We start from the raw sequence: 24258 nt of genomic DNA on the forward strand, positions 1-24258 counted from the left end.
CGTGCCCCCCGCCCTGTCACTTTGCCCCCATCCCTGGCAAAGAGAACTCCTGTCTCCAGCAAAGAAAATGTAACTCTCATTTCCTGTAGGTGGGGCAACATGCTTGCAGCGCTTCGACGTCTAACTATTCAGAGACCTTAAAATTAAGATATCGTTATGCACTTTTAAATTAGCAATGTGCTTGGCTACTTAAAGAATTAAAACCAGAGATTTGGTAAATGACATGACTTGAACACACTTGACTATTATCTCATGTTGTGTAGAAGATCACCATTTGTTGGCATCTGCCTGTCTCGAGAGACAATGGAGTGCGTCTCCAAGGCTGAAGTCAAACTGCTGGAGAATCACAGCGCCTGCTGTGGCGGCAGAGACTGTGAACTCGTAACTGCTGCCTCCTGCGTTGCTTTTCCTGATGGGACCTTTCTGGGGCGCATGTCTGAGCAGTGTGTCTGGAGGTCCTCAGCTGCCCAGATGACAAGAAGAAGAAGAAGAAGAAGAAGAAGAAGAAGAAGAAGAAGAAGAAGAAGAGGAGGAGTTTGGATTTGATATCCTGCCTTTCACTCCCTTTAAGGAGTCTCAAAGCGGCTAACATTCTCCTTTCCCTTCCTCCCCCACAACAAACACTCTGTGAGGTGAGTGGGGCTGAGAGACTTCAGAGAAGTGTGACTGGCCCAAGGTCACCCAGCAGCTGCATGTGGAGGAGCGGAGACGCGAACCTGGTTCCCCAGATTATGAGACTACCGCTCTTAACCACTACACCACACTCCTCTCAGCTTTGCTGACGTGGTCCAAAGGAAAGCAGAGCAAAACGTTCTGCACCCGCTTGGCTGCGGGAAGGAGGCTTACAAGATGCCATCAAACTGCCTTAGGGACTCTGCTCTGTGTAGGATTTAGCCTTTTCTTCTCCCAAAGATATTTCGCAAGGCAGCTGGTACAGATTTTTCCTTGGGTTTTAACCTGAAGAAAATCATCATTGTGGTCAGCATTGTGAAGTGCAGCATTATGGAAGAGTAAAGCATCAGACCAAATTGAGGATTATTTTAGATTCCTCCTGAAATGGGGGCAAAAACAGCAGATTAAAGGCTTGGGACATGCATATTTTTATGGTGTTTTCTTTTTTTTTTAATGACTGCCACAATTCTTCTGGGTAGTCTAGGGGGATATATAATTTGAAACTTTGGCACCATCTGTTTTTGGGGAACTATAACTCCACAGAACGTGAGAATTTCTGTTTTGGCATTTCATGGATATCCGTTCAACAATACTGATGTGCTGCAGAGCAGAAATAAAATACCTCGGTGCCTGTTGCTGGCTTCTGAGCTGCAGGAGGCTGAGTAAAGTGGCATCTCACAAACAGCTGTTCTAGGGCAAGTGATATTGAGCGCCATATGGACGCACACTCTTCACTATTAATCAAACGTATTCTCATCGAGAAGGACAGCGTTCTGCCCTGCTCTGTTGTATGGTGATGTCTGGAATTCATTCTTTCCCATTTAAACAAACAAGTCTAGTCCAGGGATATTCTGAAACGTGCAAGTGTTTAAGGGAACAAAACACCCCGGTCCACAGTGTGCTCTAAGAATGGAAATACCGTATTTTTTGCTCTATAAGACACACCAGACCACAAGACGCACCTAGTTTTTGGAGGAGGAAAACAATAAAAAAAATATTTTGAATCTCAGAAGCCAGAACAGCAAGAGGGATCGCTGCACAGTGAAAGCAGCGATTCCTCTTGCTGTTCTGGCTTCTGGGATAGCTGCGCAGCCTGCATTCGCTCCATAAGACGCACATACATTTCCCCTTACTTTTTAGGAGGGAAAAAGTGAGTCTTATAGAGCAAAAAATACGGTACTTTCCTCTTTGCAAAAAATTGCTTCTGTTTGCTTCTCTCCCATGCAGTCTCACTGACTCAATTTGATACAAGTTTCTTTATTGGTTAAAACTACTACTCCCCCCCCCCCCATTCTGCAGCTCATTTTATACTATTCTGCAGCTCATTTTATAAAGTTCTTGGTAGCTATTATACAGAAGACATATCTGCTCCTAGGTTAGTTTTCCTTGTAGTGGACTCTAGTTGCAACTGCTCTTTTCTGCCATAGATGGATGTGGTGGTTTTGTTAAATGTGCTGGGGGCATAGATTTAGGGCTGGCCGGCTACCAGTTTGTTGTTCTTGTCTATCCGATTCCTGAACCTAAAAACCAAGCCCAGATGCTCACTGTTCTCTGTCCACATTTAATGTAACACCACATACTTCAATGGCACCTTCTACAGGTCGGTGAAAATGGTGCCGTTAAAATCAGCTGGGGGAGGATAGATTTATTATCTGAATTATCCTAGCACTATTGCAATAAATTACTTGTGTTCTTTATAAGACTAGCTGTCTTCCCTGACCCTGTCATTCATTCTCCACTTTCCTGAGAATCCTGGTGATGTGGCCCAATGTTTGCAACCCTCTGGTTTTCTGACGTGGTCTCCTGCCATGTTTAAGAGCTGATTTATGTCTATTTTTCAGCACAGTAATAAAATGCAATTGCAGTGCCTGCCTTTCCAACTTGGGCAGTGCTCTGAGGCTTTTCAAGGCTACTTAAATTAAAGTTGTAATTTGATTAGATAAAAGCTTCTTCCTTACCCACTCTTCCCCCTTTACTGCTTTCTCTTGTTCAATGCAGCTGAGGAATTAGTGATTAATTGCTCCTTGGTAAGTCAACTTGAGTTCCTCATTGGAGAAGTGGCTTCGGTTACTGGTTTCCTTTCAGGTAAGTTTTATTTTGCTATAAGAGAGGAAAAAATGCTATCAAATAAAAATTGATGGGGAAGAGAAAGCAAGTAATAAAAGCTGCATGTTGGCAACAGATGCTGACTAAGGAGCGGTAAATTATAAATCCCCCAAATGCACTAAATTAAAAGCAAAAAAATAATAATGGGCAGAATCTATAAGAAAGCTACTAATTAGCATTGCAGGGGGGCTTAGTTAAATGGGATTTGCGAGTGAACAATAAAAGGATTTTGGCCTTGGAAAACAGACTGCAGGATAAAATAGCACTATATGTAGTACTTTTTGAAACTACCATTTTAATTCTGCCATTAGGCAGCAGCAGCCAGGAAGTTGTTGCCACTGCTGCTGCAGCAAAACAAAACAAAAATTGCCTTCATTGGGAGCAGAATATTGGGGCAGCGAACTTTGGGATTTCAGCAGCAAGGCCCATAAAGACCCACAGTCGTCCTTAATGTACCACAGGGCACTTAACACACACAAAAATGCCTTTATTAGACAAACTGGCAGATCCCAAGGACTGCACAACTCCCTCTCTGTGTTTCCACACTCAAGGCCTTTGTGACATGTGGGGTCCTCCTGCGCCACAAAGCACAGGTAAGTAGCGAGATTTGCCCAAGTACCATATTTTTCGCTCCATAAGATGCACTTTTTCCCTCCTAAAAAGTAAGGGGAAATTTGTGTGCGTCTTATGGAGTGAATGCAGGGGGGAGGCAGGCAGGAAAAGCCCCCAAGAGCCGCACACAAGCTCCGTGCGGCTCTTGCGGGCTTTTCCCCGGGAGGGAGAAGGGACTGACACGGGTAGTCAGTCCCTTCTCCCTCCTCCTAGAAAAGCCCGCAGGAGCCACGTGCTCCTTAAAGGGTATGCAGCTTCTGTGAGCTTCTGCGGGAGTTGGGGGTATTGCCATAGGCACGCGCAGCCCCTCCAGTCGGGAGAGGCTGCGCACAGGTATGGCTTCTTTAGCTGCGCACAGCCTCTCCCGGCTGGAGAGGTTGCGCACGGCTAAAGAGGAAGCCAAGACAGCGGGCGGGATGGATCCCACTCGCTGTCTTGGCTTCTTTGCTCTTTGGGGCTGGGGGGGGGGGGCGGGCTTCCCCTGGCAGCCCTAGAAGCTCTGGGAGCTCTTTGGGGCTGGGAGGGGGAGAATAAGATTTTTTTTCTTGATTTCCCCCTCTAAAAACTAGGTGCGCCTTATGGTCCGGTGCGCCTTTTGGAGCGAAAAATACGGTAATTCTGGGGATCCTGTCCAGAAACTCCCCAGCGATTGCGGGGGTGATCCTTCGCACCCAGAAACCTCCAGAGATCAGAAATCTGTGCTGGCTAATCAGTTCCTTTGTCATCCCAGACCTTGTGCCTGATAAAATCCCGCCAGCAGCAAGACCCGGCTGAACCGCTTTGCCGACTTACAGAGAGGGAGGCCAGCACTGAATCTGGATGTACTGTACCGACCTGACCATCTGTTGCCACATTAAAAGAGGCCACAAAGAGCAAAATCTGCCACCGGGTGCGGGGGGGGACGGGGACGGGGACAGTGGGCGACAGTATTTTAAAACCAGCAGGAATTTGTCAGGCTTTTGCTAATGCTGTGTTGCTGACGACGTGCCTGGATTTGGGCTCGAGAAGGTTGTGGTGCTGTGCTAAATATAGCCCCCTTTTCCTGCATGAGCCGCTCTAGTGACTGAAGCCACAGGGTTGCTGCTGCCTGGCAGACTTCCCTTTTATTTTTTAAAATAAGCCCACTGGCATGCTTTGCTTCTTAGCTGCTCATCGTCTCTTCCTGCATGGTTCTTCTGCTCCCTTCCTCCCATCCCCCGCACGGCACTATTTCAGCAGGTCTCTAAGATTTCCAATGAACGTGGGCGCATCATTAAGGATCTAAGAAACGGCAAGGAATTGTCAAGAAAATATTCAGCATTCTGGACTCTTAAGGCAGTGGGGATTTTTAAGAAACTGTGTTGCACTAGGGTAGGGGGCCAGAGCTCACCTGTGGAGCTTTGCACCCCAATTTTGAGCACAGATGACAGGAAAGACTGCTAGCTCCAACCTTGGAGAACCTGCTGTTACTCGATACGAAAGGATAGTCTTTATTGTCATTGTCCCATACAGAACAACAAAATTGGGGGGGAAATCTACATAAGACAACAAGCCTGCTATCCCAACCTGGTTAGCCCCCTAAAAACCCTGATACCCCATTTTTAAAATATAATATACTCCCACAGAGACTCCTTACACTGCGTTTAAAACCAAAATAGCATTTGGATAGAAACTGTTTCTCACCAACAGCTCAAGAGAATAAAATGGTTTTAACCCAGTAACTTAGAGAAGAGGGAAGTGTGCCTCCCCCTGTGTGCATGCGCGTGCACACACACACACACACACACACTTTGTAGAGTTTGAGAAAAGCCAGAATATATTTAGCAAGTGCACAGGGAAAGAGGCCCAGTGGCCCCTTGGTTCTCCCAACAGGACTTTTCTTTCAATAGGGAACCTATGGCCCCATTGGACTCCCATCATCCCCAGTCATCATGGACCAATGGTCGAGGAAGGTGGAAGTTAAGTAGGAACAGCAGGAGAAAAATATCTAATGAGAAATAAGAACAACTTTAAAAAGTGAGAAGCAAACAATGATTCCTCACCCCTTGGTAAGACAAGGTTTCAATGAAAACGAGGAATCTAACTGAACAAGCAATGTTGGTTAGGTTCACTACATTCTCCCAAGCTCAGTTGGTCAGAGTGTGGTGCTGATATTACCAAGGTTGCAGGTTCAAACCTTGCATGTGACAGTTGCATATTTCTGCATTGAAGGGGTTGGACTGGATGGTGCTCAGGGTCCCTTACAACTCTATTATTCTAAGTTACAGGTGAAACTCGGAAAGGCATTGCTCTGTCTCTCATCTGTCTCTTGGCAATGCCCCATAGATTCTCTTTGGGGTTCAGGTCAGGCGAGTTTGCTGGCCAATCAAGCACAGTAATCCCATGGACATTGAACCAGGCTTTGGTACTTTTGGCAGTGTGGGCAGGTGCCAAAGTCCTGCTGGAAAATGAAGTCAGCATCCCCATAAAGCTCGTCTGTGGAAGGAAGCATGAAGTGCTCCAAAATCTCCTGGTAGACGGCTGTGTTGACCCTGGACTCAATGAAGCACAGTGGACCAACATCAGCTGATGACATGGCTCCCCAAATCAACACAGACTGTGGAAACTTCACACTGGACTTCAAGCATCGGGCATTGTGTGCCTCCCCATTCTTCTTCCAGACTCTGGGTCCTTCGTTTCCAAGTGAGTCTTGGCCTTGGGCTTCCTTTGGGCTCTAAAATCACGAGGAATAGAGGCTGGCATTAAATATTGAGAGCTTTTGACTGGCAGGTATTGCATTCATCTTCCAGCATGTCTCCTGTCTCCTTGCTCGGATGCCTTGCTGTGCTTGTTTCTTGTTTTAGAACCTGAAGACAATCTCCTTCCCATGTGATGGGCCCACGTGTTTCTTGGATCTGGGCCAATGCCTTGACCTGTTATAAGAAGCCTCCACAATCATCACTGACACTTCCTCTCTATCCATCTCATTGCTGCCCTCTGACCTCTTTCTCCCTTCACACATTTTCTTCAAAATGCCTCTGTTTGTGCCTCTGTAAACTCTGTAAAAGTGCACAGCGATGGCTCTATAGCAGCTCTCAACCTTCGCTTTTTAGAGTATGCAGCACTTAAAAAAACAAAGACCCAGAATTGTGGTCCCGTAAGAAGCAGGTGGCACTGTGGGTTAAACCACAGAGCCTAGGGCTTCCCGATCAGAAGGTCGGCAGTTTGAATTCCCGCAGGGGGTGAGCTCCCGTTGCTCGGTCCCTGCTTCTGCCAACCTAGCAGTTCAAAAGCACGTCAAAGTGCAAGTAGATAAATAGGGACCGCTCCAGCAGGAAGGTAAACGGAGTTTCCGTGCGCTGCTCTGGTTCGCCAGAAGCGACTTAGTCATGCTGGCCACATGACCCAGAAACTATACGCTGGCTCACTCGGCCAATAAAGCGAGATGAGCACCGCAACCCCAGAGTCTGTCACGACTGAACCTAATGGTCAGGGGTCCCTTTACCTTTACCTTTAAGAAGCAGATGGAATAAGAAAAGATCCCTTACTTTCCTGTATAAATGGCATTGGATTCAGCTGCAGGCCCCCTTGGAGGAAACAGATTATCCGGACCTATGTTAGCAGAGATTTAGGACTGAGTTTGGTGAGGAATCAGCCTTGGTCACCCTGACAGGTGACCTCCTTCAAGGGGGAGGTGGGAGAGGGCCACACGAAGGCTGGCTTGGAGATCTCTCAGCGGCTTTTGATGCCATGGACCACAGCATCTTCCTGGGCCCTCTCTGTGGGTTGGGAGTTGGAGGCCCCATGTTGCAGTAGTTCAGCTCCTACCTGCATGACCAGCACCAGAAAACAGCCTTGAGACACATGTCTACCTCTTGTCTACATCTTGGCAATTTCCCTGTGAAATGCCACCAAGTTTGATTCTGTCCCCACTGCTATTCAACATCTGTATGAAGCAGCCATCAGTGGTTGGGGGCATGATGTTATCTGCATCAGTTTGCAGTTCCCCCCCAAAAAACCCCACACAATAATCCACCAGCATTTTATTGTGTGTTACTCTTAACATGCCAATTTTTATTCAGTTTTACCTAATATACACATTTTTACAAGTACAGTGGTACCTCCGGTTGTGGATGGGATCCATTCCAGAGGTTCGGCCGGATCTCAATGTTTTTGCAACTGGAGAGACCGCTTGTGCGCACACACATGCAGTGGTAGAGTGCTTCTGCGCATGCATGTGCAGCAAAAACCCGGAAATATACTTCCGGGTTTGCCGCTTATGTATCCTGAAGTTTATGTAACCGGAGGGATACATAAGCAGAGGTACCACTGTAATTTTACCTAATGTTTTTGAGGGTGTTATTTTAACCAATCTATGCATTTTTGTACACATTATTCAGTTGTACACATTATTCTGCACTGCAAAATTCAGGGCAGTGTGAATTTTGAAGGATAGCTCCCTCTTTATGTGTTGCTTTAGAAAGTGCAAATTGCATTAAAATGTGAATTAGATTGAATTTCTTCCCCACTGCTAATGATGTATTTCCAAACACATTTGTCTCTGTATAATTTATAGGTTTAGATCTATACATAAATTTTTAGGTGTGCATTTTTTTAAATGCAATATGTGAAACAGCTCCCAGGTTTGATTTCTGCTGTGATTATTGTGAATTGCACAAAATAGACTTTTGAGATTCAGCTTGTAATTCCATTGTATTTCTTAGAAGAGAGTATTACTTTTTTAAATGCACCCCCATGCAGTTTGAACCATTCTAGTGTTGCTGTAATATAAGGGCTGTGTAATACTTTAATTTCTACAAGAGATACATTATGTAAATGAGATCCTCATGACCTCTGGAATAGACTTCTTTGTTCCCTCATATTATAAAGTGAGTCATTAAAATGTCACTTAAATTTTACAGCATGTACTTCCTGTCTTGTTTAATTATAAGAAATTTGGTTGAGTGTTCTGCGTGGGGTACAATGCAACCTTGTACAACAGGCAATTCTAGATTCAACTCTAAAAGGTCTGGAGAACATCAGGCTCATTGCCTAACCATTTAATCTGCTTGATTTGATTCGGTTTTTGCACCAATTAAAGGAGTTTAGGAAATCATCGGAGCTTTAAGCTATAAAGCTGAACCATACATAAAATTTTCCTAGAATTTCATGGAATTGTAGCGTTGGAAGAGATCATGAAGGTCATCTGGTCCACTGCAGGAATCTTTTGCCCAACATGGGGCTTGAACCCACAACTCCGAGATGAGGAGTCTCCTACTCTACTGACTTTCAAAGGAAGGAAGGAAATTTCCATCTGCCTGAAGGCACTGAAAACAAATATGTCATTTGAGATGTTAGTGACTTAGAAGAACAGGGATGGAATCATGGGGAAGAGACATAGGGGTTGCCCTCCAAGATTGAAAATGCTGCTCTAGTTTATTGTTCTAGCATCTGAGATTTAATCAATGGAATCAATGGAAGACAGCGCTAGTCACAAGCTGATTTCTGGATTTCTCAGTACACTTTAAGGTGTGTTTTTTCCAAATCACTCCCTATAGAACACTGAATATAGGTTTCTTAATCTCTTCCAGAACCTAGACAGCATCTTAAAAAGCAGAGACATCACCTTGCCAACAAAGGTCCGTATAGTAAAAGCTATGTTTTTCCCAGTAGTGATGTATGGAAGTGAGAGCTGGACCATAAAGAAGGCTGATCGCCGAAGAATTGATGCTTTTGAATTATGGTGCTGGAGGAGACTCTTGAGAGTCCCATGGACTGCAAGAAGATCAAACCTCTCCATTCTGAAGGAAATCAGCCCTGAGTGCTCACTGGAAGGACAGATCGTGAAGCTGAGGCGGCCAATACTTTGGCCACCTCATGAGAAGAGAAGACTCCCTAGAAAAGACCCTGATGTTGGGAAAGATGGAGGGCACAAGGAGAAGGGGACGACAGAGGACGAGATGGTTGGATAGTGTCTTCGAAGCTCCAAACATGAGTCTGACCAAGCTGCGGGAGGCAGTGGAAGACAGAAGTGCCTGGCGTGCTCTGGTCCATGGGGTCACGAAGAGTCATACACGACTAAACGACTAAACAACAACAATCTCTTCCAGTATAGTTGAGAAATGGAGCAGCGTATAAGCAAGTTTATTTAGCTTGAAGGTTCTTTATTCACTGGGAAGCTAAACGAAATGTACTTCTTTTAATGTAAAGCAAAACAATTAGAACGGTAGATCAAAGATTACATTTATATTGACATCCAAGTTGAATTTCAGATTCAAAAAATGAATAAATGGTAGCTAAGGTGGGGTTTTTTTTAGGATTTGCTCTTTCTTTCAGCCTTTGCTTAATTAATTAATAATAATAATAATAATAATAATAAATTTTATTTATTCCCCGCCCATCTGGCTGGATTTCATTTGGTTTGGTTTGTCTTGGCAAGTTTCCAAATTTTGATTCTTTCCATTAATAAATTCTGGATCAACTTTTGTTCCATTCCATCCAAAAGCTAAGGACAATATTCAGTGGATCAAAGTTAAAGTTTAGTCTAATTACAAATAAAATCTATTTTTATTTTATTTTCAGAATTTTTCACTATATACGTAAACAGTAGCTTTGAATTAGGCACACCTTCAACAAATAATAATAATAATAGTTTATTATTTATACCCCGCCCATCTCGCTGGGTTTCCCCAGCCAGATGGGCAGCTTCCAACAAAATATTAAAATACAATATGCCATTTCTATCCCTGGTGGGTGAAGACCAGGTGAAGAAAGATATTTTTCACAATCCAAGCTGTGCTTTCCGAGCAGCCCTGTGCATACACAGCTGGAGCAAAATATAATCCTGTACTTATACACAGGGGACGCGGGTGGTGCTGTGGGTAAAACCTCAGCGCCTAGGACTTGCCGATCGCATGGTCGGCGGTTCGAATCCCCGCGGCGGGGTGCGCTCCCGTCGTTCGGTCCCAGCGCCTGCCAACCTAGCAGTTCGAAAGCACCTCTGGGTGCAAGTAGATAAATAGGGACCGCTTAATAGCGGGAAGGTAAACGGCGTTCCGTGTGCTTCACTGGCTCGCCAGATGCAGCTTGTCACGCTGGCCACGTGACCCAGAAGTGTCTGCAGACAGCGCTGGCTCCTGGCCTATAGAGTGAGATGAGCGCACAACCCTAGAGTCTGGCAAGACTGGCCCGTACGGGCAGGGGTACATTTACCTTTACCTTTACTTATACACAGTCTAATAATTTACTTATCCTGTTCGTGTAGCAATTTCAATCAGCCGTGCCAGTGATGACCTTTGCATGCTAGTTTCTGCTGCTTTCCCCCATTTTACAAACCGGAGCTGAGTTTGAGCCTCACTTATCTGGGTTGTGTGGTGGCGCTCACAAAGCCGCACCAGTGGAATCTCACCAGAAACCAGTCCCGCTGCTGCTGCTGCTGGCGCCGCTTCTCTGCCAGGTGGGGGGGGGGGCAGCAGTGGAGCAAGCTGATCAGGCATCTGGGGCAGGGCCAGCCAGGGCAGGATGCTCCGTGGGGTCTCCGAGGAGTCTGCCTGCCTCCTCCCCCTCAGCCACCCTACAGCTGAGGGGGAGGAGGCGGGCAGACCGTTTGGGGCAGCGTGGAGCCTGCGGGTGCCCAAGCCACTTCGTCACTCCCAGGAGAGATGCATGGCTCAGGCGCACTTCAGGTGAGTGCCGCCCGCCATTTTGTCACCCCTCTCAGAGATGGCACTCAGGATGGCCTTGCTCTACCGCACCCCACTTCCTCTGCCCCTGGGTGGGGGTCCCATGGCTTCACTGCCTCTTCGGCTTCTGCCACCTGAGGCGGCTGCTTCACTCAGTCTCCATGGGTAGCCCAGCCCTGTTTCCCACCTCTCTGCACTTGGGCTGATAAACACTGTACATTTAAAAAAATAAAAAATAATTATTAGTATTTCCCACACAACAACAACAACAACACGAAAGATATCTAAAAATAACAATACACAACACACAAAAATCAACATTCGAAAACTAAAGAAAGCAACAACAACACTGTACATTTAAAGCCCAGTTCAAGCATCCTGCAAACTGTCGTTTCTTTTTAAAAAATATTTTTTATTGATTTTCTTTTCTCAGGACAAATATCCAATATCATTACTTAACATTCATTTTCATATAATTTTTATTAGTTTTTTTTAACATATCATTTTCAACAGTAATTAAACATACTTTTACATCTTATTCAAATTTTTGACTTCCATCAATCCTGTCTGAAAAATTTCCAATCTAATCCCTCAGTATGCATTTCTTATCTTCCCTATTACATTTCAAACTAATAACCAATATCTCTATCTTTTTCTGCTTTGTAACACTTCGTATATTTCTCCTTACAAAACTTCTTGTAGTCCTACTAGCGTAATTTGTTGATTGCAGTTGCTCTTCAAATAATTCATATACTTCTTCCAATCTTCTGTAAATCTCTGGTCCCGCAGGTTTCGAATCCTTCCTGTCATTTTGTCCAATTCTGCATAGTCCATTAATTTCGTCTGCCATTCTTCTTTCGTCGGAATTTCTTTCTTGCTTCCATTTCTGGGCTAACAATACTCTTCCTGCATTAACATTCATTTTCCAATCCCCCCCTGTTGACTTCCCCCAACTTCCATTTCTGGTTTATTACATCAAATGTTACATTCTACTCTTTGTACATAATACTTTGTTATCACCTGTTATATTTCTTGTTCTCGCAAACTGTCGTTTCTTAAGCGTGCTGGGAATTGCAGAGCTGAGGTGTCAACTACATTTCCCAGGATTCTTTGCGGGAGAAGTCACATGCTTTCAACGTGTGGTGTGTACAAAGCCATGGTGTAAGAAAGGAAGCCCTCCACGTCTGACAAGGCGATGCAGCTTGCCTGGAGGTAATTTGTCTGGCATGGTCTCCTGTTATCTTTCGGGTTTAAATAAAAATGTCTCATCCGCGGCTCGACAGCGTTGCCATAGAAACATCTTGGTGGAGTGATGGCTGGAGTAGAAAGAGGCAAGGCATACCAGGGGAGCAAAGTGATGGGGAGACAGAGACAGCAGAACAGACCCCTCCCTGGCTGGCGAAGAGAAAGGGCATTTAGTGGCCTTGCAGGACCAGGCAGTTTTCCAAGTGGTTTAAACCTCACTTTGGGCTTGGCTTGCTTTTTCAAGCAGTGGCGTAGCGAGGTCAGGTGGTACCCAGTGCGGAAAATTTCTTGTCATCCCCCCCCCACACACTCATTGAAATCTAGCTGGACTCCCAAGAGACTGTGATCTACTCACAGTACAAAATGACTGGCTGTGACCTACCCATTGTCATTGCCAGGAGTTGTTCAGGGGAGAGGGTTGGCCAAAGTTGTTCAGCTTTTTGGGGGGGTGCAGGGTTTGGGTCCTGAGTAGAGGAAGCTTCTGCTTCTCTCCTTCCCTCCACCCTCTGCTTGTTTGCTCGCCTGCCTCCTTCCCGTCCTCTCCCCACCTGCCTCCTCGAGCAGCCCAGGAGCGCAGGGCTGTCAAAACGAAGAGGGGAAGGCTGCCAGCAAAGCCTCTTCCCCCGATGGCTTGGGGTAGAAGGGAGTCACGGGCAGGTGGCGCGCCGCATGTCACGCCCCTCGGAAATGACACCCAGGAAATGTAATGAAAATAATGTATAGATGGTATATCACTCTGGTTAAGTTAGCAAAAATGTATAAATCTAGCAGTAAATGTTGGAAATGTAAAGAAAAAGAGGGAACATTCTATCATATGTGGTGGGAATGCAAAAAGGTGAAATGTTTCTGGGAGACAGTGGCGTAGCGTGGGTTGTCAGCACCCGGGGCAAGGCAAGTAATTTGCGCCCCCTAACCCGTGGATTTGCGCACCCTAACCCTAACCCTAACCCCCAGATGTTGCGCCCGGTGCGGCCGGCCCCCCCTGCAACCCCCACGCTACGCCACTGCTGGGAGATGATATACAATGAGTTGAAAAAAATGTTGAAACATATGTTTATAAAGAAACCAGAAGTATTCCTACTGGGAATGGTGGGAAGTGATATAAACAGAAAAGAATGTAAACTTTTTTTATATGCAGTAACAGCAACTAGAATATTATTAGCCCAGAAATGGAAGCAAGAAGAATTGCAGACGATCGAAGAATGGAGAATGAAGTTGATGGACTATGCAGAATTAGATAAATTAACAGGAAGGATCCAAAACCGACGGGACCATAAATTTACTGAAGACTGGAGTAAAGTTATGAACTATATGAAAAGTATTTGTGATGATCAAACGACATTTGTAGGTTTGCAAGAAGTACTGTGAGGAGTGTTGTTAGAAATATTGTAAAATTGGAGAAGGGGAGATGATATGTTAAGAGAGGTAAAGACAATATAAAATTAAGTAATGCATATAAAGTGATTAAGACGGAAGATCAGCGGAGGTGCTGAGGGAAGTCCAAAAAGACTGTATTTGTAATAATTTGTGTGGTACATTTTATAAATTGTATGTCAAAATTAATAAAAATGTATTTTTTTTAAAAAAGGAAATGACACCCAGGGGGGTCCGCACTCACTGCCCCCACCTTGCTCTGCCCCTGTTTTCAAGCTGCCACTGGAAAATGTAATCTGCAGTCTACTTGTTCCTAAATCAGCATATGTTGGATTCTACTTGACTTTCCCAGGTGGGATTGAGGAGATTTCACCCCTCCCATACCCAAGAATCTCCTGAGCAGTCTGCTGATTCTGCAGAGAGGAGGAGGCGTGTTCTGATATCTACATATTCTGCTCCAGCACCACAGTCAGTGAATGAGTTGGTCAGTGAAAGAGAGAGTCGGTCAGTGAGAGAGTCAGGGAGTGAGTCAGTCAGTGTGTCGAAAAGACTGAGTGTTATCTCTGTGTAGATAAGGTCGCTGCAGAAAGCAGCTGAAAAACTCAGTGGACTCCAGCATCTCCATTTGTATATAGTTTGTATAGTACAGTAGCTGTTAGTGAATAAAAGAAGATATTCTTCAGCGCTGTTGTCCGAGTGATTTATGCTCTGCTCTACTCTGCTGTACAACAACTGTCTTCTTGGTGGAGTGATTTGCGGTGCTCACAGCTCTGAGTTGTGAGTCCACAGCACTTAGACCTGTTCCTGTGAGAAAGGTGGTCTTCTGGAAGTGCTACCCAGCTCGCCTAGCCCAGTCGGGGCTGAAGTGGATGAGTCCAGTTGGTGACACTGGCTCAAGGGCGATGCTGACAGGGATCCCAAAGGCCACCCAGAGAGGCCCGAGGTGCCCCGTCTCTGACACAGGTAGCTGCTGCCTGCAACTATGAAATTCTCCTTGCCACCTGTCAGGATGCAAAGAGCCCGGAAAGCCAACTCTGCTCCAGGTCAAGCTCTGTTGGGCCATGGGAGTTGAGTCATTGGTGCTATTGGCTGTCAAGAGGATTTAAACACACATTAGATGCCAATACCCGGAGGGAGGTGTGGTTAAACAGGGGTAGCCCACAGCTGGCTGGCCGAGGCAGCTGCTTCAGGTGGCAAAAGCTCCCAAGGCAGCAGCCCTGCAGCTTCCAGCACAGATTTGGGCCAAATTCACACCTCAAATTGCACAAATTCTTGCCCAAATTGGGTGCCGTGTTGCCTGAAATTGGCACTGGTGCCAGGGCCAATGCCAGCAGGTATGGCAGCAGTGCCCCTGGAGCAGCATGCAAAACCTGGGAAGATATATTTAGTGAATAGACCTGGCCTGCCAAACACAAGCAGCGTTAAAAGGATGGTTAAAATAAGCTAAAAATAGCTTGCAGAACTTTTGGACGCGATATATGTTCCAAAACCTCTGTAAGGATTATTGTTATTAGCTAATGTTGATGTTTCAGCACAGCCTGTATGAACCCTTCCTCACCCCGTTAGCTATAACTTGTCATGGAGCAAATAACTTGTCATGGAGCAAATATTGACAAGTGAGAGCATTATTACTTATCCTTAAAGCATTGCAGTCAACCATCAATCCGTTTAAAGGTCGTACTCTGGTGCTGCTGGAGACATAAATAAATATTTGTACAGCTCTGGTATTAAACCTATTACACAGCAAGGTGCTCTTAACTATAGTCTGTGCATATCGTGCCAATAACGAATGCCAAGTACCGGTCAAAATCACTGCAGTTTTCCATAATAAGTTGCGGTGGCGGGGATGATGGCTGAAAAGCGAGAGGGATTTGGTCTCTGAGAATGCACCATCACAAATGTCCATTCTACACGCGCAAACAATTATTCAAATGGGTAATTGGACAGTTTAAAGAGGGGAGTGGTTCTAAGAAAGAAGATATCTGAATACACACGAGCAGAAGCAGAGGCAGACCTGAGCCATAGAACCCAAGGACCCTTCGCTCCTGCAATAAAATATTTGAGGAGACCGAGGGCCCCCCCATTGATGGGCACTGCCATTCCAATGGGGTGTCTGTGAGCAACTTCTTGTGATCAATCGCTCTATTTGATCGGACTGCTTTCCCCTGATCTGCCACCTATGGTTCTGGGAGTTGTAGGGAGGGGCTGCTTATAGTTGGAATGGTTTATTATTATTATTATTATTATTATTATTAGGTAAAGAGACCCCTGACCATTAGGTCCAGTTATGACCGACTCTGGGGTTGCGGCGCTCATCTCGCTTTATTAACCAAGGGAGCCAGCGTACAGCTTCCAGGTCATGTGGCCAGCATGACTAAGCCGCTTCTGGTGAACCAGAGCAGTACACGGAAACGCCGTTTACCTTCCCGCCAGAGCGGTACCTATTTATCTACTTGCACTTTGACGTGCTTTTGAACTGCTAGGTTGGCAGGAGCAGGGACCGAGCAACGGGAGCTCACCCCTTCGCAGGGATTCAAACCGCCGACCTTCTGACAAAAAAGCTCAACAACTTTGCCAGAAAAAGCTCAAGCCTACATTTTGTGCACCTGTAACGGTGCCAGTTTTGCAAATTGGTGCTCTTTTGGGGTAAGGCAATTCTGCAAAAGAAAACGTATGCAAAAGTACTTGGAGCACTCTAAATCACAATACAGATACAGAATTCCCTGCCATAATCCTCCTTATTATCTCACTATTTTTTTACCACTCCTCAAAGGCAGAGAGATTTTGAGATCCCCTCCCCCGATCCATTCATCTCACCACATTCATTCCGCCAAGTGCAAAAGACTATGTTGGGTCTCATCAACGTATTAAGTGTTTCATTGCACTGTGCACAATATAACTCCAGGGTGATTAATTAGCTGGAGTACTTCAGATCTCAGAAACACTGCAAACCATTAATGAAATTGAACTTTACAGTCAGCACAACAAATTAAGAGGGAGAAGCAATTCCCCCCCCCCCTCTTTGCAGTTCATTAGTTAGGGCAGAATCCCTCCTGAAAACAAGAGAGAGCCTCCTTATAAAATGGAGTGTGGCATTTTTTGCACAGTTAAGAGCCCACCATCCTTTTAGGAAACACACAAAGGAAAACACCCACCCACCCCTTTTGTAAATACCCTTAGGGTTCTTTGTCTTCTCACAAACACATGGGCTATGGGGAACCCGCAAATGTTGGTCTGTAGCACCATAAAGAAGTTCTGTTTCATCCAGATGAGGACCTGGGCAGAAGAGTCTGCAACACCAATAACTAAGAGGGCTGGGGCTGGAGGAGTTATTTTGTGCATTGAAATAATAGCTCGGTAAATGCTTTCCACTCCTTCAAATCTGTTTCTATCTTAGACGCGTACTTTTCTGAAATATACTCAGAGTCGAGAGTGGATTTCATGCTCTTTATTCAGCTTATAGTGGTGAGGAGGAATAGAAGTTCCCCCAGAATGTCTGCTTTATATACATTATTTACACAATGGGCCCCATGTGATTGGCTAATTCTGGGATTCTCCTGCAGGCCAATCGGGTTGCGGATTCACTTCCACCTGGAGCTGGATTGGGTGGCTCCTGTGGACCAATCAGACTGCTGTATTCTGGACCCTATTGTTCTAGGACCAATCAGACTGCGGCATGCTGAATCCTATTGTTCTAGGGCCAATCAGACTGCTGCATTCTGAATCCTATTGTTCTAGGGCCAATCAGACTGCTGCATTCTGAATCCTATTCAACTCAGTACATAACATTTTCTCTCTTTCTTTAGTGGATCATGTGGGTCTCCATAAATCAGAAGCTCAGGGGACAGCGACTGAGCAAGCGGACTGACCTGGCTGAACAAAATTGCTTACAGACAGCACTATTTTATTATTAATTAATTAAATTTCTATATTGCCATTTGTCTGAGGATCACAGGGCAGTTCACAATATAAAAACACACAGCATAGTAACAAAAATAATAAAACTACCCCACTCCCCAGTTTAAAAGGCCACAGATGGTTATATTAGCCAAAGGCCTGGGAGAAACACCTGGCACCTTCAGATATGGAATGTAGGCGTCAGACAAGCCTCCCTGGGGAGAGCATCCCACAAATGGGGAGCCACCACAGAAAAGGCCCCTTTCTGTGTTGCCACCCTCCAAACCTCTTACAGAGAAGACACATGAAGAAGGGCCTCAGATGATGATCTCAGGGTCTGGGTAGGTTCATATGGAAAGAGGTGGTCCTTGAAATATTGTGGTCCTGAGCCATTTAAGGCTTTACAGGTCAAAAGCAGCACTTTGAATTGCACCTGCAAACTAATTGGTAGCCCGTGAAGTTGGGCTTGGGTTAGTGCAGTGTTATGTACTAACCTTGGATCCTAGAACAATAGGCAGGTAGGATCCTAGAATGCAACAACCATTCAGACTCCAGGAGGGAAGCAGAATCAGCCAATCAGATGGAACTCATTGTGTACATAATATATATAAAGCCTGAGGATTGGGGGGGAGGGATTCATTCACTGTTTTACGAGCTGAAATACAGAGCATGAAATCACTCCGCCGCTCCGAGTATATTTCATGCTGTATGCTCAAACCAGCTTGCCCAGGTGAGCAACCTGGCTGCCGAATTCTGTACTAGCTGAAGTTTGCGAACCATCTTCAGAGGCAGCCCTGTGTATAATGCACTGCAGTAATCTAACCTAGAGTTACCAGAGCATAGACAACAGAAGTTAGTCTGTCCCTGTCCAGATTGGGGCGCAGCTGGGCCACCAGATGAAGCTGATGGAAGGCACTCTGGGCCACTGAGACCACCTGAGTCTCAAGTCAGCAATGGATCTAGAAGCATCCCCAGGCTATGTCCCCGTTCCTTTGGAGGGATTGCAATCCCATCAAGAGCAGGCAAGCTTCCATCCTTCCGATCGAGGAAATGACCAACTGACAGGGCCTTAGTCTTTTCTGGACTGAGCTTCAGTTTGTTGGCTCTCATCCAGTCCATTACTGAGGCAAGACATCAGTTCAGCACTTCCACCTTGTTATGTACTGAGTTGAATAGGATACAAAATGCAGCAGTCTGATTGGTCCTAGAACAATAGGATCCAAAATGCAGCACTCTGATTGGTCCTAGAACAGTAGGATTCAGAATGCAGCAGTTTGATTGGTCCTAGAACAATGCAGCAGTATGATTGGTCTGCAGGAGCCACCCAATCCGGCTCCAAATGGAAGTGAATCCACAACCTGATTGGCCTACAGGAGAATTCCGGAATTAACCAATCACATGCAGCCCATTGTGTAAATAATGTACAGTGGTGCCTCGCAAGACGAAATTAATTCGTTCTGCGAGTTTTTTTGTTATGCAAGTTTTTTTCGTCTTGCGAAGCACTGCTGTGTATTGACGGTTTCCCATAGGAATGCATTGGTGGTTATTAAAAAAAGGCGCAAGACGTCTCGTCTTGCGAAGCAAGCCCATAGGGAAATCCGTCTTGCGAAGCAACTCAGAAAACGAAAAACTCTTTCGTCTTGCGAGTTTTTCGTCTTCCGAGGCATTCGTCTTGCGAGGTACCATTGTATATAAAGCAGATACTTTGAGGGGACAGTCATTCCTCCTCACCACTATAAGCTGAATAACGAGCATGAAATCCACTCTCGACTCTGAGTATATTTCACACCTGCAGATCTGTCCATGGCAAGGGACTCCCCAAATCACAGGATATGTGCAGAGTTCCAGTTGAACTCAGCTAATTGGCAACAAGTCATCTGGACATGTGTTAACAAGTGTTTGTGTGCAGTTTCCCATTTCCTGCATGCAGCAGAAAAACCAGCCTTCCTAGTCCTTTACATATAATATTTCAGTTCTTCTTTTTCATTGACAGTTTGCCTTCAGTTCCTTCCTCTGTCTTATCTTATATGCAATGTTGACAGCAGTTCCCTGGACGATGAGTTAACACAGAAAAGCTTCCCTCTTTTTGACTTCCACTTCAAATCCACCTCACAACACTTGCCCATTCAGAACCCTGGAGGTTTGGAGGCCCATCTGCTGAAATGGAGACCGACTGTCTAATCCAAACAATCGCTCGTGGCAGGAAGCCCTGTGCCGCTCCGTGAATGCAAAAACTCTCCCTCTCATGGCACCATCTGCACAGCCATCAGCTAATCCCCAGTCGCCTTTCTCTCCTTTGAATTTGCTCTCTAGAAAGATTTGCTAAGACCAGTCACCTGTGTTTATCTGTCTGGGCTTCACTCCCCTCTGGGCTTCTGGAGTTATGCGAGATTGGATCGCCTTTCTTTTTTCTCCCAGTGTACTTTATTCCAGCTTGAACGGAAACTGCAGCCAGAAATACCAGTCACTGTGGAGCAATAGAGGAAGACGCCTGCTTGTGGGCTTTGGAGACACATCTGATTGGCCACTGTGGGGGCAAAGAGGGTGGAGAGGCGTCTGTTAAGTTGTGGGTGAACATATCAGACGACACAGCGATTCTCCAAACAGCTCTTGTTTATTCACAGGTCAGAACAGAACTGAACTGAAGGGTTCAGCCAGCCTGCTTATATAGAGCTCCAGTACAACGTAGTTGTAACAACTTTCTGTAACTATCCAATCACTGAATGTCACTTTCGATCCCTTATTTGCATATGTGGACCTGAACTATCTACAGTATCCCCCTGCTGGCCCAGGGTGAGAACTTCAGTACATAACAGCGTCCATGCCTTAGATGTGAGCAACAGGGTTCTATGCCCAGCCTTGTTAAGGACATTTGCTTTCTAAACACCCAGAAAGCAACACACCATTTCTTTAAAACACATTACACAATTCTGGTGACTTTTAAGGAAGCTCACATCAACATGAACTTCCTCAGCCTTTCTGCTTATTCAGCAGTTATAGATTTTTTTTGGGGGGGGGTGGGATTCTGAGAAATGAAAGATGAAACAAAGATCAATGCTTGTGATCCTAAGCATTACAGCACCTGTAAAACAAGCGGGCATTATTCTGTCTGGTGTACAGGTTGAAGGGTATAATTGTTACTTAATTGTTACTTGCCAACAAAGGTCTGTATAGTAAAAGCTATGGTTTTCCCAGTAGTGATGTATGGAAGTGAGAGCTGGACCATAAAGAAGGCTGATCGCTGAAGAACTGATGCTTTTGAATTATGGTGCTGGAGGAGACTCTTGAGAGTCTTATGGATTGCAAGAAGATCAAACCTATCCATTCTGAAGGAAATCAGCCCTGAGTGCTCACTGGAAGGACAGATCGTGAAGCTGAGGCTCCAAGACTTTGGCCACCTCATGAGAAGAGAAGACTCCCTGGAAAAGACCCTGATGTTGGGAAAGATGGAGGGCACAAGGAGAAGGGGACGACAGAGGACAAGATGGTTGGATGGTGTTTGCAAAGCTACCAGCATGAGTTTGACCAAAATGTGGGAGGCAGTGGAAGACAGAAGTGCCTGGCGTGCTCTGGTCCATGGGGTCACGAAGAGACGGACACGACTAAATGACTAAACAACAACAACAATTGTTACTGCACAGATGGGAGTGCTATAGAATGATCCTATACATTACTCAGAAGTAAGTCCCATTGAGTTCAGGTAAGTCCCAGATAAGTGGGTTCAGTATTGCTGTTTTTGTGTGGTTTTCCTGAAATATAAGTACTAACCAAACGCCTGGTAGAAGAGATCTTGCCTCATCACCCATTTAAAGTTGAGGTATTCCTCAATGAAATGACAAACTTACCTGCATGTACAAATATCATGAACTGAGCACTTCGCAAACCTTCCCATGTGTTGCGATTATGAATGGAAGAGAAATTCAATTCAGTTCACATTTAAAGGTGAACTGACTTAATTCCCACTTTCTGAAACATTATGCAAACCAAGCCATAGCCATCCTTCAATTTTGCCCTCATCTGAATTTTGCAAGGTCGTTCCGCAGTCAAGTAACATGCACTAAAATGCTACTAGGGTAGGATATGTATTCAAAGGCATCCAGGTATATTTGTGAAAATAGCATACAGAAATGCATTATATTAGGGGTAACTACTTTGCAAAATGTGAATATAGGAGAAACTCACATTGAAAAGATGTAGAATTTTCATGTGATGATGTGGAAAACTGAACTTAAGGTTGGAGAAATGGAAAATGGAGAAAAGCCAAACTTGACATATCCCCCCACCCCTAGTTATGATACAGGGAGCTATCCCTTTCCTTAACTCCTGAAGTAATGTAATTTATTTCTGGCAAGGCAAGGTAATCAAACAATTAGGGTCGCCTAATGTGAAAGAGGTCTCCTCAAGTCCATTGCCAGCCATAACATATAAAAGTCAGTTAGCTGTTTATTTCCTTGACATCTGATGGGAAGGCATGGCCCTCTAGATTACCGTATTTTTCGCTCTATAAGATGCACCAGACCACAAGACACACCTAGTTTTTGGAGGAGGAAAACAAGAAAAAAAATATTCTGAATCTCAGAAGCCAGAACAGCAAGAGGGATGGCTGCGCAGTGAAAGCCGCAATCCCTCTTGCTGTTCTGACTTCTGGGATAGCTGCACAGCCTGCATTCATTCCATAAGACGCACACACATTTCCCCTTACTTTTTAGGAAGGAAAAAGTGAGTCTCATAGAGCAAAAAATACAGTACTTTTCCGTAAAGACATGCTAGAAGTCTCCAAAGAAATGACAATCTCCCGGGCACCTCTCAAAAGCACTTCCAAATATCAAAATCCCATAGCATCTTACCACATTGCTTTCTGCATGGCTAGGGCCCCTGTGACTTTCAGAGCAGCATGATTTGGATAAAACCCACAGGGGAAGCTTCCTTAGCCCTGCAGTCCTGGGCGAAGAGGCATCTGTCCACGTCTGTCATGCCACTGGTAACAGGCACAAAACCTCTGACCTTTTTTTAAAAAAGGCAATGTGCCTCATCTGCTAGTACTTCAGCTGCAGGCTACCTAGAATTCAGGGGGTCCACATAACACCCCACATAACATCATCGTCGTCATCATCATCATCATCATAATTTTTATTTATACCCCACCCCCACCCCAGCCAAGGCCAGGCTCACGGTGGCTAACAAGCAATAATAAAAACAAATTGAATGAATACAACTTAAAAACAAGATTAAAATACAACATTAAAATATTAAAACATTAAAATATCAAAATGCAGCCTCATCACAGGAGGAGAAAGGAAAAAGAAAAAAGAAAGAGGGGGAGGGAATCAAATTGGCTCCAAGCCAAAGGCCAGGCGGAACAACTCTGTCTTACAGGCGCTGCGGAAAGAAATCAGATCCTGCAGGGCCCTGGTCTCATGAGACAGAGCGTTCCATCAGGCCGGGGCCAGTGTTGAAAAGGCTGTGGCTCTGGTTGAGGCTAATCTAACTTCCTTAGGGCCCGGGACCACTAGGGTGTTGCTATTTATGGACCTTAAGGTCCTCCATGGGGCAGACCCGGAGAGGCGGTCCCATAGGTACGAGGGTCCTAGGCCGTGAAAGGCTTTAAAGGTCAAAACCACATAACATAACATAACAACATAACATAACATAACAACATAACATAACATAACATCATAACATAACATAACAACATAAAACATAACATAACATAACATAACATAACAACATAACATAACATAACATAACATAGCATAGCATAGCATAGCATAGCATAACAACATAACATAACATAATAACATAACATAACATAACATAATATAACATAACAAAAAACATAACAACATCATAACATAACATAACATACATAACATAACAACATAACATAACATAACATAACATAACATAACATAACATAACATAACATAACAACATAACATAACATAACATAACATAACATAACAACACAACACAACACAACACAACATAACATAACATAACATAAAACATAAAACATAACATAACATAACATAACATAACATAACATAACATAACATAACATAACATAACATAACATGTTCTCTGGGAAGTGCAATTAGTTCTGGTGGCAGATTCCCAACAAATGGGCAATGCCACCAGCTCCTTTGCTGAAGAAAAATGTGAAGGAAACTTCTTTTTCATAAAAAAAGAGATGTTTCACAAAAACTTTCTCTTCCCCTCCTTTCCATTAGGTTCATTCACTGATCCAGCCCATAATTAACAAAATGATAAGATTAAAGTTTTCTCACCTTACTTGCTAAACGCTGTCTGTCAGGCAAGCTGTGAGTATTTAGCAGCGTGTGAGCGAAGAAGGTTTCTTCTTTAAATGTCAGGAAGCAGCTGCACCCACAGGCTGCAATCTTAAAGCCACTTACTTGGGAGTAAGCCCCATTGAATTCAGTAGGGCTTACTTCTGAGTAGACATGGTTAGCATTGTGCCCTTTGCTTTTAATGCCACAGCATGGAAACTAGCACTTCGTTGCATTAAAAGGATAAGGTTGGTACCTTTCCCCAGCAAAGAAGAATTTTAAGTGGTTCCCCCACCCACTTGCATGCTGTTTGATAATATTAATAAACAAGCTGGCTTGGTATGCTAAGCCCAGACACTTTCCCATGACCTTGTGGAGGCATTTAAGCTGCAGCCCTGGAGCTGCCAATAACCACTGGCAGGTCC

General features: G+C 44.8%; 1 long non-coding RNA gene across 1 annotated transcript; it reads right to left on the reverse strand.

Annotated features, from left to right (window-relative positions):
- Positions 1-761: 761 nt before the first annotated feature.
- On the reverse strand, positions 762-22590 carry LOC310667944. Its single transcript, XR_014506459.1, has 3 exons — positions 22394-22590; positions 6897-7176; positions 762-957 (listed from the first exon to the last, which is right to left on the reverse strand). It is a non-coding gene; the product is annotated as an uncharacterized lncRNA (long non-coding RNA).
- Positions 22591-24258: the final 1668 nt, after the last annotated feature.

Source organism: Podarcis tiliguerta (genome assembly GCF_965153285.1).
Source record: "Podarcis tiliguerta genome assembly, chromosome: 17".
Taxonomy (NCBI): Eukaryota; Metazoa; Chordata; class Lepidosauria; order Squamata; family Lacertidae; genus Podarcis; species Podarcis tiliguerta.